Source organism: Amphibalanus amphitrite, unplaced genomic scaffold (assembly GCF_019059575.1).
Source record: "Amphibalanus amphitrite isolate SeventyFive unplaced genomic scaffold, NRLGWU_Aamphi_draft 000529F_arrow, whole genome shotgun sequence".
NCBI lineage: Eukaryota > Metazoa > Arthropoda > Thecostraca > Balanomorpha > Balanidae > Amphibalanus > Amphibalanus amphitrite.
In genome coordinates, this window is record NW_024882023.1 from 239,622 (window position 1) to 256,006 (window position 16,385).

The window sequence follows — 16,385 nt, forward strand, 5'->3', positions numbered from 1 at the left end:
TGTCAGCCTCCTGGATACTTCAGATTGTTTTCAGTCAACATGCTTCTTAAATATGATATAAGTCAATCTTAAGGGATTCAAAACATCCAACAAAACGACGTACAAGAGCAAGAAAACCACCAGATAAACTAAAAATGGCCTTGGAACAGAGCCAAGTGGTGCTCCATTTGTTTGTTTACAATGATTGTAGTGCTGATGTATTTTTAGGACTCTGAACGTCGGCTTATAAAAAATGAAACGTTTTTACAAAAGTTGTAAGGCAAGTAATATTTATCTGAGAGAACTAAAATATTCAAAAGCCAAACACTATGAAATACATGAATCGGAACGAAAAAGTAACCCAAAAATCCAGCCTAATCACCGGCTCCTAAAACTGCAACACAATCAGCACTTTTCCCCGCAACTCGTTGTCCAGACGTAAATATGCCCCTCTTCAATCCGTTACATTAATATTTGTCAGCAATAGAATACTATGCTTTAGCACGTTTTCAATAATGACGCATCCGTTACATTTACAGGTTAGGGCAGCTAAAATATTGTAATGGATCTAACATGTAAAATATAGCATTTTTGGAAGCCCGTACAGATTGTTTCTAGTGAGTTAGGTGTTACAAAGTATTAAAAGAAATGATTGTTATCTGTTAAATAAAGAACAAAAGCTTTTAGCTACTAACATCCGCCTGGCAGTCTCCAGAATCCTGCGTACGGGGACACCGCAGTCTCTGTTTCTTATGTTATCGCAATGGGGAAAAATTGAAATTTTAAATGAGTCATTATCGTGTTAAGAAGTACTGATGCTTTCAAAACTAAGTGCATTTCAATTCAAATTCCAGAATATCCTTTCCCGGAAATAGCCCTTCTCAGCCTGTCTCTAACGCTACAAGTCTGAACAGTGAGCGTCTCATGCGTTGCTCACGTATCGCGATAAAAAGGACGGTGTCATATAACCCGCGCCCTGCTGGGGGGGGGGGGGGGTGTTTGAACACCCCCCCCTGTGGTTTTTCGCGAATATCTCAAAAACGGCGGCGCGGAGCGCCGCCGTTTTTGGTACACCTTATCATACATCAATTCTACACATGTTGTGAAAATTTCAGACCAAGGTCATTCAAGGTCAGGTCACCAGGTCACTCGAAGTGACCTCACCTCATAAAAAGTTTCAATGTCTGTCATAGCTACACCGAGTGACCGATCGCTTTGAAACTTTCAGCGATTGCTAAGAGCATTAGCATGTACAAAATGTATATCTCAGAATTTTGATATCGATGACCTAAGGTCAGGTCAATTTTGCGACCTCACCATTATAAGTCAATGGGAGAAAATTGAAATGCGCCTGTTTTGGACGAAAGACATTATAAACACTCCCAAACACTGAATTACAAGTGGTTTAGACACAATGAACATGAAAATGGTGTCTGTGACCCCTGTTTATGCCCTGAGGTCATCTTAGGTCACGAATGGTATCTAACAGTTTTTCGCAAATAACTTTTGATAGAGGCATGCTAGAGCGATGAAAACGCCTTAGATGTGTTCAGCTCGACGATACGGATCGACTGATATGCAACATGACCCTTTCCGGTCAGGTCATGACCTTGACCTGAGGTCAAATTTTCAAGTTGACCTTTCAAGGTCAAATTATAGTTCGTTCGATGCGTCTTGACGAGAGGAACACGATGCCGGTAAAAGTAAGCTCGTACAATGCTTGGGTCAAAAGTTATTGCAGAAAAACTGTTTCCGAAAAAATCGGCTATTTTTGCAGTTTTTGCCCCCTGCAGGCAAAACCGTTGACGTTAGGTCAAATCTGAGAAAATTACTCAGAAAGGGCGTTAATAGGGCTATCGAATGCGCTTTTCCGCGGCGCTGTAGCTCTATTGGTTCCCGAGTTATGCGTTGGCTTCTTGGAAATTTTCGACATTCGACCTGGAAATCGGCGAAAATTTGCCTTCAATGACCTCTGGTGACCTGACCTTTGACCTGACCAAAAAATTGACCGAAGTGATTTCCTCATTATTTTTGACGCTCTTTCGAACGCCGCCTTCCGCGTATCGCTACGTGGCCCAGGAGCCGAGTTAGAAGGGGGGGGGGTGTTCAAACACCCCCCCCCCCCCCCCAGCAGGGCGTGGAAATCCAGGACCCCCAGCAGGGCGCGGGATAATCAAATGAACTTTTCTTATGCATAGAGCATTTGAAACCTCACACCAAATGCCTCCCTTCCTTGTTTTCCACTGCTGCCTTTCACATACCTTACCTAGTACCTACCCAATGACCGTTCCAGCTCGACGTTCCTTATCGACTGCCTCGCATTCAACGGCCATATCCCACCTACGCTGAAAACCAATCGGAGGCACTTTCAATCGTCCCTTGAATAAAATTGCTACCTACACGCATTTAGAGGAGAACGAGGCCCAGAAAAAGGCGTGCATAAAACGATCGGTTTCGGCCCCCCATGGAATAAGCCAGGAGATTGAAGAACATTTTCGAGGACATGATATCTATCAGATATTATTTTGCAAAGGTATTGTGAACATAACGTCCGCATATCGCAGCTCTGAATCTGCTGGTGTCAGTCCCATGCAGCAGCCACCGGACCACTGCCCCGCCGCCTGCCGTTCGCTGATCATACAGGCCGGCTGTCCCAGTGTCTCATCAAACGATCACAGCTGACTCAGTATTTATAAAATGCCAAACAAAAACAGACACCCAATATTATAGATCACGCCAGCTCTTTCAGTCATGCGCGTGGAGATATATCGGTAGTTTTCCTATCACAGATCACAACTGAACAGAGGAAAAGCGTACACACGCAGCAATAAATAATGCATTATCAAGTACACCGATCGATGCATCGTGGAATACACCGAAAAAAAAAAATACATCACTGCTTTAACGTCCCCCAGGTGGGTGGGCCGTGGGGGCGTTTTTGGCCACACCTGACAATTTTGTGCTTGCATAGATAAAACGACACGAAACTTAGTATAGCTTATGTATAATGCATCGATTCACGTCAATTGTGAAAAAAGTAACCCCATGTCACCTAAGGTCAGGTCAGGTCACCATGAAGTAGAAGTTTGAAACTCGAGCTATTGCATGAGAGAATCAGTACCAACATCTTGAATATCTTTAATTTTGATATCGGTGGTGACCTAGGGTCAGGTCAACTTTGCGACGTCTCCAGTTTCAGTCAGTATGAGGAACTCAAAATGTTCTGCTTTTGAAACAAAAGCACTCAAACATCGGGATCTATCGTATGCTCCTGAGGTCATCTCAGGTCATGTAACGCCTCCCAACAGTTTATTTTTGTACATCGATTTTAGATGGAACGTGGCCAGAGCGCTAAAAGCATCATAATCATAGGCGGCGGAACAGGCCGAGGGCACCGGGGCACCGTGCCCCCTTTGATTTTGGCATTTTAACATTAGCCCTATGGGCGTTGCATGGAAAGAATGAGACCAAAAGTCGGCAATGCCCCCTTAATTGAAGGTGTTCCGCCGCTACTGATGTTAATCTCAATTTCAATGTAACGAATCAATGACATGCAAAATGGCATTTTCTGCGACATTGACCTGAGGTCAAATTTATTAAGCTGACCTTGTTAGGCCAAGAAGACGAGAAAAACGCAGTGCCGGTAAAATCAACGTAATAAAAGGTTGGTATCAGTTAAAAAAAAAAAATAAAGAAAAGACGACTTCCGAAGCAAGCCGATTGTTCAGTTTTTGCCCTTTGGAGGCTTAACCCTAGTTGACCTTAGCTCAAATCTGAGAACCTGAAAGATTTTCGAAAGAGCTATCGAATTCGCTTTTCCGCGGCGCTGTAGCTTCTTTGGTTCCCGAATTATGGACCAATTTGTGAAGTTGTCAAAATCGGGGGCCAAAATTCGTCATCATTTTACTTTTGGTGACCTCCAGTGACCTCAGCGATGACCTGATCAAAAATGACCTGCATGATTCTGAAGAAAAATAGCGATCTATAGATTGATTTTACTGCGTCTTTCCAGCTTTGCTACATTCCAAGATAACCTGGTGTGGCCGAATACACGTCCCCCCCCCACACCAAGTTGGCTGAGGGCCACCCGGGCGCGGGTTAATAACATGGCGCAACAGGTTTTGTTATCAACTTGTCCCTTTCACACATAGGCGACACTAGATATCACAGCCAACGCCTATCACCAAACTGGTGGTGGGCTTTGGCCAGCGATCGCCGATCGGGGCCAACGCGGGCTCTTACTCGTCCACAATCAGCAAGAACGATGAACTACAGCTGCTCCAGACCGGCCACTTCAATCCAGCGTGTAATCTTCAGTCCACATCAGAACCACTAGTGAAACTCTACTGAGTGGGCCAACTGCACTGCATCTTTGACCTCCTTTGCAGCTCTGGCTTTTCAGAATTTGAACAGCCTTCTCTTTCCCTTCCTTCTGTGCTGATGAATGATGATCCTTTGGAAACCTGGAAAAAGACAGTTCAGACTCAGGGAGATGAAACTGTTTTGCTATGGGTCTGCTCCAGTCGCACTTCCTAACACATCTAAACTCCTCAAAGAGCAAGATAGAGGAGATTGGAGCAGGGCCCTTCTTGACTTTGTAGGGGCGAAAGCTGCCACTGGAACAGACCCTATGACAATGTCTGTGCATAGAGCAAGCAGATGGTAGAAGTGGTCAATTGGTGAGTGGAACAAATGCAAATGTCAGGAAAGCAGTCATATTTTGTGATAGACATGATGCAGATGTTGGCCAAGCTGACAAGGCAGATATAATTACCAGCTTGTTATACTAGTCTATAACTCATATTTTCATGTTTAACAGAGGGAATATAATGTAAAAAAAAGCCTTAGCCAGATGAAAGTAGATAATATAAGTTCTATAGAAAAATGTTTATGTAAGTAATGTAGGATTTGTGGTTTTTAGAGGCTAGGTAAATGTGTTCCCTGTTCAACAATTCTTCAGCATTCAGACATTGATGTCAATGCACAATGTACATGCATCAACATACCTGTTGTGAAGTGATTCTGGGCTGCTTTCCTGAGCAGTTGATGGCCACCACTGGAATCTTAAAAAGACAGCTAATTTTTTTTCCATTTTGTTAACTATGACTGAGGATCTTCTGTGCTGAAAGAGGGATAGACAATAGACATCAGCTGATAGACATTGTACAATGTACAACTCATTTGTGAGACAAGATCAATTCCATTTAGGGGTAGGTCGTAGGATAATGGTGACATGAATGAATTTCAGTTTCAAGAAACCAACGTTGCTGGCACTCGGCGCTAGAGGCGCTACATGCGCGAGCGGTTGACCGCTCGCGAGGTCAGTTCTGTCCCGCTCTCCGACCGGTGCGCGTGCGCCGGTGCGCTGTGCTGTGCCTGTGTGTTTGGGTGTGGTCGCCGTCATTTTAGGCGACCACGTCATTTCCGCTTGCCAATGGCGGAAAAGACCTTGGATAGCCTGGCAGACAGTGTGTCGGAGCTGTCATCCAGGTTCCAGCGTCTGGAGGCGCTTGTTGAGAGTTTGGTTGCAAACACGCCCGCCGTCGGGCAGCAGTGCGCCGCAACAGCCGGCGAGAACATTGACAGCGCCGGTCGTCGGCACGTCACCGTGGACGAGCAGCGTCAGTCGACACAGAGTGCTGTCCAAGGCTCATACTGTGAGCTACAGAGCGAGTTCCGCGCCATCAAGGAGAGTGTCGCGAAAATCAAGCTGCCGCCTGATTTGACTGTCGGGGACAGCCGAGCCGGAGTCAGCAGGCCTGATCTCCCAAAATTCAATTTGCTACAGAAATCTGCCAGATTTCAGGAAACAGTCCTGAAGCTGCTGTCCACCTACGAGACGTCGGACCCAGCAATAGCCGACATCACCACGGTGACTGTGGCTCACCTGCGATTCCTTCAAGAGGAATATACTCACCTGCTCGTCAGCAGTCAATTCGACGAAGGTACCTCCAAGCTGTTCTCCACACTGCAGCGTCTATGATTTCGTCTCGGAAGCGTCTATGATTTTCACTTTTCACCAGTCCAGGTACCTGGTGACAAAATGAAATATTGTAGGAGGAATCAATGATAATGTTTCTGGTAGAAAATGCAGGCATTTTAGAATTCAGTTGAAGCTTTAGATGGAGGATTTTTGGACAATATTTGCCACAAATAACATTGGAATCTCAGAAACAAAAATCAAATCTTACTTGATGTCAAAAACAAATCAAACTATTACCATTGAGCACCAAGCAGCATGCTGAGTAGTCATTCACTAAGACATATGCATGTTACACATGGCTACAGTACTTTGAAATAGCTTTTATAAAATGCATGCACTCATGTAATCTTAACATGTAAAATGTCAGCTAAAACTTGTTTTACACTAAACCTGCTAAGCCAAGAAAAAAAGATAAATATGAGAAGCCCAAAACAAGTTATTGAAAACATAAACACAGGTAACGTTACAACAAAACTGAGTCAAAACACTCAAAACTAAGTGTTTCAATGAACGCAAGATTAATGCGTGTCACAGAAGCAGCTGTCCACTGTAAAGCAGAGTGGGCACAGCATGGTGAAAGCAGGAAGTGGTGCACAAAACTGAATTAAGAAGAGTGCCCAACTAACTGTATCTACATCCCTTTACATGTAGGCCAGTCTGCGAAACGTGGCATGCTTCGACGAGATCTCGTCGGGGCAGACACCACAGGTCGGGGCAGAAATAGGGGCAGGTTTCAGAAATATTGGGGCAGAAACAGGAAAATCTGGTGGAGAAGTTAAAAAATTTTCACAGACCAGTCTGCAAAAGGTGGCAGGGAGCTTGACGAGATATTCGGGGCAGACAAAATTAGGGGTGGGAATTGGGCTGCCTCTGACTCAGCATTGATTCGGGGCAGGATTTTGTCTGCCCCGAAAATCTTGTCGAGCTCCCTGCCATGTTTTGCAGACTGGCATGTAGGTACTTACAAAATTTGAGCACAATCAGCCAAAACTTAACTGTGAAGGAGGCCATGCCCACTCGCACATGAGAGGTGTGCAAAAACATGCCTGTAATACCTTATGCCTAGATACATAAAGATGAAAATGTGTTGTGTCTGTGTGCCTGGTTAGTGGCATGACGTGACATTACTATTATCAATACCTGACAGTACAATTATCATGATATTATCATTATTGCAATTGTAATAAAAATGATCAATTGAACTTTTCTTCTCACTTTATATAGCCAAAATACCTGAGATTTTTTAATATCAAGTTTGCGTACTCCAAAATCGTAACTTCTGCTTCCGCCAGTACCTTATAAGTTTGCGCAAGACTATTATCCATTAGATGTAGGGACGATCATGACCACTTGACTAAAAAATGGTTCACTTGGTTCTTACAAGCCTGTTAACTCACTACACAAGGGGAGGGGGCACTGCAAAAGGGTGTGGAAATCGCCACATTTGTCTCATGATGTTTGATGCATAATAATCGGTATCAAAATATCGTCGCATTAGTATGCAAGGTCACCAAAGAATGAGCCAACGTTATTTATCAAATATCAAAGCAAATTGGCAATATCTAGCACAACGAAACACATAATTCAACACCTAACGAGGCCGGCCGAGTCCCCCATACCACCAAGGCTATATAAACCAGGTAGAACGCTCCGGGAAAAAAGTTGGAAACAATAAATTAGTTGCGGCATTCCCTGATGACGCGAATGTGGGTCAGCGGCCGGCGGCCGGCGGCCGCTAACACTGTATGAGGATGCATGCACGGAACTTTTGCTTGTTGGAGATTGCGCTAGGCAGATAAATGTTAATGTTAGGATATGTTTCGAAAGTAAATTGAACGACGCTTCGAACGCCGTCAATGAATTTGCGATACGACAACTATTTGTTTAGTTAAAGCCGGCGAACTTTTACCTTCCGACCGCGCGGGGAGGCGATACGGCGCCACACTGACGGTTTTTACGATAACTCAAAATTCTTTTGAGCTAAAGAGCTGAAATTTGACATGTACAATCTTTTGATCAAGCTGGATCTTCTGGTATAAGTCGCATATTTAAGGTACGTCAGGTTGTTGACCTATGTTATCGCTCGTGAGCCTCTACACAGTCCAAAAGCAACGCAATTTCTGGACACTCAGTGCCAAGAAATCCTTCACAGAAAGATGACACTTGGCAGAAAGAAGAGCTGTCGGTTTCTTACCGTTCGTATGTGTCGTGTTTTCACAAGAGTTTAGTAAGGTCAGGTCCCTCACGTGACCTCCCCTCATAACTCAATAGGTTTACTATCATAGAAGCGTTTATCAATCGCCGGAAATCTTAGCCAATCCCACTGGACACTGGATCTATACCCACATGGGGCCCTCCTGACTGGTCACTCCCTCTGAAATCCACAATAACATTGGGCTGCGGCCACGGTTATGTATTAATGCTTTTCACTAACAGAAATACAACTTCAACCAACACAGTGCACGCCGCCACAACAGTCCGACCCACGTCCCTGATATCGACTAGCACTCGGCCGGATGATATATGCGGAGCCAATCAGTCCGAATGTGACCTGCAGCTTACAATTGCTGTGTCGCATGGCGCATGGCACAGGATGATTCCTAGCAGCTGTCGGGTGGAGTGGAGAAACAGCACGTTGCGACACACCGCGCCGGCGACAGAGCTCAGCAGGCCTGGTTGGAGGCTGGAGCCGGAGGTAAGGGCGGACACAGGCACAGACATTGCAGGACAAATAACAGGATGTCAGTTAGGGATATAATTCAAGACGAATGATTCAAGACGGCCTGAAATAATGCAAATTTTGCTCACTTGGATACCAACTTCAAACTTGACGTTTATAGCACCACGGCAGCGTCCCAAAATTTGTTGATTTGGGTGCGAAATGACATCCAGCTGAAGTCATTTTCCACTCTCACCTCCAACTTTTCAAAACAATTTTCTACTCTCAACAGTCAACATTACCGAGAAAAGCATTGTGAGGATGGCCATTTTGCATCGTACATTTTACCACACTCTTATAGAAATTTATGTTACCATAGATAACAGTAGAACTACTGTTCTACTGTTATCTATGATGTTACCTATCCTTTTATCACTCTTTTTGGCGTTGTGGCGTTGTGGAGCGCCGCCGTTTTTAGCACACCCTTTCATGAATCTTTTTCACACATGCTGCATAACTTTCAGACCCAGGTCACTCAAGGTTAGGTCACCAGGGCCTTACCTTAGGAAAAGTTATAATGCCCGTCATAGCTACACAGACTGAACAATCGGTCTAAAACGTTGGCCTATAGTCGATGGTCGATAGTCGATGGTCGATGGCCACCTATGGTCGATGATGACGACAACAACAACGTTCGTCGGTCCCCCTGGTCGGCTCACCATTTAGGTGCTGATCCATTTGAAAATGGGATATGATATCACTTTTGCCTACTCCAGTAGGTACCCATCACCCTCACGTGAGGCAAAGGACACAAAACATAGACGAGCGGTGTCGCCTGAAGAAGTTCGTTATGTGCTGGCAATAGCTAGTACCACAGTTTGATAAACAAATCACCGATTATCTTAAAACAAGAATTGAGAGTAACCGCAGATTGTTTGATACGGTCTTTAAAACGGCAAACCATTTCTTTTATCAAATTCGGGCTCCAAAACTTTTAGCTACCCAGCAACGCAAATTTACGCTACCATCGCCCGATAGCGCAGCATAGGCATCTTTGTTTCCACGTTGTTTGCGCCTGTAGTGATACTGTACCGCAATAACCATTATCTTCATCTTTCACCCATAGATGGCAGGAGCAGAGCGCCTGCATCTATGCTGTGCCGCAGTGCTTTTACAATACGAACTGAGCATTGAGCAAGCGCGGTGTAATACGATTATGTGGTGGCCTGGACCGGTGACCGCGGCCAAGAAGAAATGGCTCCAACTTGACTGAGTAGCGGTAAATCAGCATCTGATATTAAGTTATTATTACGAGACCATGTTTGGCCGGAATCGTGATTCGGCGTACGTCGGCGCGCACTAGCAGCGCGTTTGCTGTCTTTTCGTGGTTTCAAGCGTTCAAACATGTGATGTGATGTTGGTCACATGCAATATGGTGATTGGTGGGTGTCAAGGTCACGTGAAAATTAGGTCAAGGTCACTGACCTTTAATGACCTTGGTTCACCTTTACGAGTTTTACATGTTTCTAGGACAGTTTTTGGAGCTGATTTGATTTCGAATTTAGCATTCAGTTCAACATTTAAGAAGTTATAGTTTTAGTGGATTCGTAACATGTTACGACGCCATCAGTGGTGGTGGACACCTACTATGGATAAGCTACTTTACTATGGATAAGATACTTTACGTATACCTATATGGTGCTCTTAATAATCGCCGCCAACGTTTTAGACCGATTGTTCAGTCTGTGTAGCTATGACGGGCATTATAACTTTTCCTAAGGTAAGGCCACTTGGACGTAACCTGGTGACCTAACCTTGAGTGACCTGGGTCTGAAAGTTATGCAGCATGCGTGAAAAAGATGCATGAAAGGGTGTGCTAAAAACGGCGGCGCTCCACAACGCCGTTTTCGAGATATTTACATAAACCTACATGGGGTGTCCAAGCATCCCCACCGCCCGGCGCGGATAATTTTTTGCACGTGCAGAGCGCACCTTTGGGGTCCACCAGGAGATAGATATGCTCAATAACTATGCTGGAATGCATTCTGGGTGGCCTGTGTAAATTTGGCACTTTGAGCTTGCCAGCGCTACCCGCCCTACCCGCATGTGTGACACAGAGTGCAACAACATCAAAAGGTTTGCACGTGCACAGCACGTGCACCGTGTACCCAAGCACGCCTATTTATACAGCACCTTAAAGCGCGTGTCCATCAGTGTCAGTGTACCAAATTTGGTGTGCCTAGGTCAAGGTTTTCCGGAATCGGAGGATGCATCCTCAAAACATGTTTTTCGCCCCTGGCGCGTGCATTCCGCACCCCCTGCTGCCGAGCATACCATATGGTAATGGTCAAACACCGGGACATGTGACCTGTGAATTTGGCACCTGTGCCGTCCACCGTTTAATTTGGAGCGTCGCTTAAAGGTTTTTGCCCTTACCGACTTTGTCGGCACGTGGCACGCGCCACGTGACACCGAATGACCTGTGTCATGCATCATCACCTGCCTCAAAGCATTACCCATCGAACAGTACCACCAGCATCTCGATCCGATCATCCGTTTAGACGCAATTCCAATTGTAATGGTTCGATGACCTTTCAGAGCATGGGTTTTTGGCAACGTAAAATGGCGCCTTGTCGGCTTCACCTGAATGGAGGTGGTTGCGGGGCATATTTACGTCTGGACAACGAGTTGCGTTGGAGAGGCCGGAAATAGTGGCGATTTCAGGACCGCAAGAATGGACCGTCATTGGAATGATTCTTTTTTAAACCGTGCACTGTTTTCGGCCAGAATTTAAATGTTACTACAAAATATTTTGTAGTTACGTTTCCACCAAGAATGAATGCCATCAGGGCTAAATTTTTAATACTATTGCATTTTGTCAAGAAGCATATAGTGCTGTTATGTTGCAGTTTTAGCGCGTTTGTTACAAAATATGAAGCGAATAAGCGTCAGTGTAATTCATCAACAGTGCCAGAAGTTAACTTGAGGGAAAGCTGTGCTAATTGCTCTTGTCCATCCACTAAAATTTATTAAATATTTTGCTTTGTGTATTCCAAAAGGAGAGGGAACTATTTCATTTGTGCCTTCATGTCAGAATTGAAGGTGGATCATTAAATTTTCAACGCAGTTTACAAACAAGCATTTGGTCTTTCTCGTTTATAAGCAGTGGCTAAGAAAAGGTGGATCAATCCTGAAGTTCAGTCATCGTACCTCAACTTGGCAGCAAGATCCCCCAAGGACAGAGGATATATTGTATACATGTCCTGTAAATCAAAACAAACAAGCATTTGGTCTTTCTCGTATATGTATAAGCAGTGGCTAAGAAAAGGTTGATCAATCCTGAAGTTCAGTCATCATACCTCAACTTGGCAGCAAGATCCCCCAAGGACAGAGGATATATTGTAAACCTGTCCTGTTAATCAAAACATTTTTGTGCCTTCAAAGGCTTAAGTTATCTGTGGTGTGTTCGGAGTTAGGCTATATGGCCGTTTTTGTTGTATGTTTATGTGGAGATTGAATATAACTGTGACCCTGTGCTTGTTTGTATACTTACGGTCAAACAGGGAACAGCACATTCACATAACATACTCACCTAGCACCTAACTCATAGCTGTACCCTGCAGGATCTGTACTTGTTCATGTCTCGAGCATTAATAAAGCACTTAAGTAGCTTAGTAATCATTTCCCACATTTTCTGAGCATCTAACATGACATACAGCAGTGCAGAGTAGCTTCAGAGAAGAAACACTTAAAATGCACAGACTCACACCAGCCACCCAATGAGCCAGTTCCTCTGTCCTCATTCTGTTTCCCTGGACACAGCTTGGCAATGTGAGCTAACTTTTGGCAAGTTGAAGGTTAGCAGGTAAGATTGAGTTAGGGTGAGTACCTACCTATAACTGGGTGCTACTGCCATGCAGGTTTAACTCACCTGTTGGTGAGTACATCTTGGTGAGTAGAGTTCCTTGGTGGAAGATTACCCTCAGGTCTTGGGTAGGCTGCAAATATGTGTGATGATTGAGGTTAGGTCAGCTGTCACTTGTCAGGTTAGTCAGGTTCGGGTATGCTCATTGCTCAGGTCACATTTTTCTGGACATTTGGCAAATTAAAAAACTAGCAATCTGATCTAAGCTAACCCAACTAAACATACATAACTACTGACTATAGGAAAGGAACTGAGCACCTACCTACTTGTGCCTACATCTCATACCATGTCAAAGTAGAGTTCCTTGGTGGAAGATTACCCTCAGTACTTTTTATCCCAGCCCTGTGAAGAAAACTAATACTTCTAAGCTCGGAGTCACTGCTGGCCATCCACAGGAAGAAACGCTGAGACTGAGAGCTTTGCCATTGTATATTGGACCAATAATGGCTATCACGAATGACTATGAACACATAATATGATCACATCGCTGCATGGATTGTCACATTGACAATTTTACTACAATCCTTTTTTCAAGAAATACAGTGATGATGATTAACATCAAAATCAACATAAAGTGGATTTAGTGATCCAAGCTTTCTCCTCCAGTAGCAATGGAATGATCACATGTTTCATTTGCCAGACACTGAGTACCTGATGCACATTACAATCTGCATAGCATCTAAGCATAGTAAAACTGCCCAAGTCCATTCATTCTAGATTTTAACTTGATAGTTAGCACTAATTTATCTTGCTGTTGTAAGTTATTATTCAATATTCATACCAATACATCAATATGCGCTCATCAGTCAACATTTTCTGGCATGATCCTGCTCAGTGTGCTCTTCAGTATGGCTCCAAGGTCTGCAATATTATAGCTTGTTTTTGGACAATAAGCTCTTTTAATTTTACCTTTTCTTGCTGATATATGAGCCCGATCAACTTGCGTTTATCAACCAAAATTTCATAACTTGTTCAACTTGATATTGATATTGCTCAGTAGTCAGGACCTCTGTCAGCCTCCTGGATACTTCAGATTGTTTTCAATCAACATGCTTCTTAATTATGATATAAGTCAATCTTAAGGGATTCAAAACATCCAACAAAACTTTTTATGTGGGCGAGGATGGATGACATGATTATTATTAATATAACGAGGCTTGAAATGATCTCACGCATGTCAAAGTGTTTTTATTTTAGGCAAAATAAATATCTAAAACAGTAAAACAAGCTTTCGGCATTACGCCATCATCAAGTTTGAATAAATTAACATGTTTTTGATTTTCAAAAGCTAGAGCACAATCATATTGTTCCAGGCATCCTCATAGCAGCTCACTTTTTTAAACGTATTGCAATACGTTGCAAATAGTGTGGTACATTGCACATGGCAAGTAAATAATGTAGAACAATGTATCATTACGTACGCTACAACATGAACTGAAACAGTACTGATGAAAACAACATGAACTGAAATGAAACAGTAAAACAAGCCGAAAGCTTGTTTTACTGTTTTAGATATTTATTTTGCCTAAAATAAAAACACTTTGACATGCGTGAGATCATTTCAAGCCTCGTTATCCAACAAAACGACGTACAAGAGCAAGAAAACCACCAGATAAACTAAAAAATGGCCTTGGAACAGAGCCAAGTGGTGCTCCATTTGTTTGTTTACAATGATTGTAGTGCTGATGTATTTTTAGGACTCTGAACGTCGGCTTATAAAAAAATGAAACGTTTTTACAAAAGTTGTAAGGCAAGTAATATTTATCTGAAAGAACTAAAATATTCAAAAGCCAAACACTATGAAATACATGAATCGGTACGAAAAAGTAACCAAAAAATCCAGCCTAATCACCGGCTCCTAAAACTGCAACACAATCAGCACTTTTCCCCGCAACTCGTTGTCCAGACGTAAATATGCGGTTGCGGGTCCAGTTTAATTATACGTCCGTGGTAGGTACCAAGGCTATATAAACCAGGTAGAACGCTCCGGGAAAAAAGTTGGAAACAATAAATTAGTTGCGGCATTCCCTGATGACGCGAATGTGGGTCAGCGGCCGGCGGCCGGCGGCCGCTAACACTGTATGAGGATGCATGCACGGAACTTTTGCTTGTTGGAGATTGCGCTAGGCAGATAAATGTTAATGTTAGGATATGTTTCGAAAGTAAATTGAACGACGCTTCGAACGCCGTCAATGAATTTGCGATACGACAACTATTTGTTTAGTTAAAGCCGGCGAACTTTTACCTTCCGACCGCGCGGGGAGGCGATACGGCGCCACACTGACGGTTTTTACGATAACTCAAAATTCTTTTGAGCTAAAGAGCTGAAATTTGACATGTACAATCTTTTGATCAAGCTGGATCTTCTGGTATAAGTCGCATATTTAAGGTACGTCAGGTTGTTGACCTATGTTATCGCTCGTGAGCCTCTACACAGTCCAAAAGCAACGCAATTTCTGGACACTCAGTGCCAAGAAATCCTTCACAGAAAGATGACACTTGGCAGAAAGAAGAGCTGTCGGTTTCTTACCGTTCGTATGTGTCGTGTTTTCACAAGAGTTTAGTAAGGTCAGGTCCCTCACGTGACCTCCCCTCATAACTCAATAGGTTTACTATCATAGAAGCGTTTATCAATCGCCGGAAATCTTAGCCAATCCCACTGGACACTGGATCTATACCCACATGGGGCCCTCCTGACTGGTCACTCCCTCTGAAATCCACAATAACATTGGGCTGCGGCCACGGTTATGTATTAATGCTTTTCACTAACAGAAATACAACTTCAACCAACACAGTGCACGCCGCCACAACAGTCCGACCCACGTCCCTGATATCGACTAGCACTCGGCCGGATGATATATGCGGAGCCAATCAGTCCGAATGTGACCTGCAGCTTACAATTGCTGTGTCGCATGGCGCATGGCACAGGATGATTCCTAGCAGCTGTCGGGTGGAGTGGAGAAACAGCACGTTGCGACACACCGCGCCGGCGACAGAGCTCAGCAGGCCTGGTTGGAGGCTGGAGCCGGAGGTAAGGGCGGACACAGGCACAGACATTGCAGGACAAATAACAGGATGTCAGTTAGGGATATAATTCAAGACGAATGATTCAAGACGGCCTGAAATAATGCAAATTTTGCTCACTTGGATACCAACTTCAAACTTGACGTTTATAGCACCACGGCAGCGTCCCAAAATTTGTTGATTTGGGTGCGAAATGACATCCAGCTGAAGTCATTTTCCACTCTCACCTCCAACTTTTCAAAACAATTTTCTACTCTCAACAGTCAACATTACCGAGAAAAGCATTGTGAGGATGGCCATTTTGCATCGTACATTTTACCACACTCTTATAGAAATTTATGTTACCATAGATAACAGTAGAACTACTGTTCTACTGTTATCTATGATGTTACCTATCCTTTTATCACTCTTTTTGGGCCTTATCTGACCAGCAATTTTGCACTCACATCCCCCTTTTTTGCTGAGAAATTTTCCCCTCCGACACCCAAGCCAGAATGGAATTTTGGGACACTGCACCACGGAAACAATGGGCGCACAGAAAAGAAACAAAAGATGGGGTGTTTCTAACGCAAGAAAGTAAATAGAGGCTGCATATGATGGAACAGCCCGAAGTGCAGACAAGCACATATTTTTGGTAATAGCTATCAGCCTATCAGCTGTCATTACTCTTCTCCCTTGATCAACTACTGGACACATCTGAAGCATCATATATAGGTAGCACCAATGTCCATAACAAATGCTTGGAAGTAGTTTTATGAAGCCAAGGGAAATACATGCTAACATGCCTACATCATGCATGTAAACTCAAAATTACA

At 43.8% G+C, this 16,385-nt stretch overlaps 1 protein-coding gene across 1 annotated transcript in view; it reads right to left on the reverse strand.

Annotated features, from left to right (window-relative positions):
• Positions 1-16,385, reverse strand: part of LOC122393307 (protein GUCD1-like) — a 90,191-nt gene that overhangs the window by 55,316 nt on the left and 18,490 nt on the right. The window lies entirely within an intron of this gene.